The sequence below is a fragment of the Periophthalmus magnuspinnatus genome, unplaced genomic scaffold, assembly GCF_009829125.3.
Source record: "Periophthalmus magnuspinnatus isolate fPerMag1 unplaced genomic scaffold, fPerMag1.2.pri scaffold_121_arrow_ctg1, whole genome shotgun sequence".
Lineage (NCBI taxonomy): Eukaryota > Metazoa > Chordata > Actinopteri > Gobiiformes > Gobiidae > Periophthalmus > Periophthalmus magnuspinnatus.
This window is the reverse complement of record NW_022986702.1, coordinates 1-1,792: the sequence shown is the minus strand read 5'-3', so window position 1 is coordinate 1,792 and position 1,792 is coordinate 1.

Genomic DNA, 1,792 nt, shown 5'->3' with positions numbered 1-1,792 from the left:
TAATACTTTATCAGAAAAAGGGGGACGGTGTGGCAGGTCAACGTAAAGTGCTGATGTATCATAGTGCTAAATTAGACAATATAGAAAAAGGACATCCACCATGCACTCAACATGTAGCAGCTATATCTATGGCCATAATTAAAACAGCACACATAGTGAAATGTCATCCTCTAATCATACATACACAACATGGAGTAGCAGCCTACTTACAATCAGTAGCTTTTACACTCTCAGAACGACGCACAGAAAAAATCAAACAAATACTAGATCAGCCACATATTACATTTGAAGGCACAACCATCAATATGGCAAATGATCTAGGGACAGGGACACCGCACAACTGCGCTGACATAGCGCGACTAGACATGACTCTAGTACCAACATTGTATGCAGAACCACTGCAGAACCCACAACTAATGCTGTTTTGTGATGGATGTAGCTATAGAGATAACACAGGGAAAATTAGAACATCATATGCAGTAGTGAAAGCTACTGGACAAAAGTTTGAAATCATGGAAGCTAAAGAGATACGTATGCCAGGGGCTTCAGCACAATTAGCAGAAGTAATAGCTTTAACCAGAGCATTGCAATTAGCTAAAGATCAAACAGCAAATATATATTGCAACACATGCAATACACATTGATGCCCCTCATTGGATGCGTAAGGGATTCATAACCAGCACTGGACAACCTATTAAACATCTCAAAGAAATGACTGAATTGATAGAAGCTGTTAAATTCCCATCTGAAGTAGCTGTATTAAAATGCAAGGGCCATGCAGAGAGAACAACACTTATAGCTAGAGGGAATGAAGCAGTAGATGCAGCAGCAAAAAAGGCAGCAGGTTATAAGGGACCTCCAAGTAAAAAGTATGTGTGTGTGCAGATGGATGAAGAGAAAGATTCAGTGAAGTTGACAGAGCAGGATATTATTGACTTACAGACTCACGCAGGACCGTATGAACATAGTGTTTGGACTAATTTAAGGACGAAGAAGGACTTTGGCGCTATCATGACGGACGTTTGGTTGCACCCAGCAAATTGTTGAGCATGTTGTCTTCAGAGGCTCATAAACTAGGACATATTTCAAAAACCAAAACTATTTCTTTGCTTGAGCTAACATGGTGGCATCCACACATGGCAGATATTATATCTCTTACTGTGTATGAATGTGACACTTGTCAAAAATTTAATCCTCGAGCGGCCATTAAAGCAGCCATGGGAACATTTCCTGTTCCAGACGGCCCATGGAAACACATTGTAATTGATTTCACAGACATGGGTCCCGCAAATCGATGTAATGGTTACAGATACCTATTGGTATGTGTAGACTCCTTCTCAAGATGGGTCGAAGTTACCCCAGTAAGGAGAGAGACAGCTAATTCAGTCATTAAGTGGCTGACAAGAGAATTTGTTCCTAGGTATGGGTTTCCCCGTACCATCAGATCTGATAATGGCACACACTTTTCTAACAAAAAATATGACAGCAGTGTGTGAATATTTTGGAATAAAACAACATTTTGGAACAGTCTTTCACCCACAATCCCAGGGCCTGGTTGAAAGAGCAAACCGCACATTGAAAAGCTATCTAGCTAAAATCATGAACTCTACCAAAATGACGTGTCTGGATGCCTTGCCATTAGCGCTGATGGCAATGCGATCCACACCACATAAACATCTCAATCTCTCTCCACATGAGATCTTAACTGGGAGGAGGATGGACACTCCTCTCCAACCTGATGTGTGTGTACCTAGAAATGACCAAGATCATGAAATCTCTGACTATTACAAAG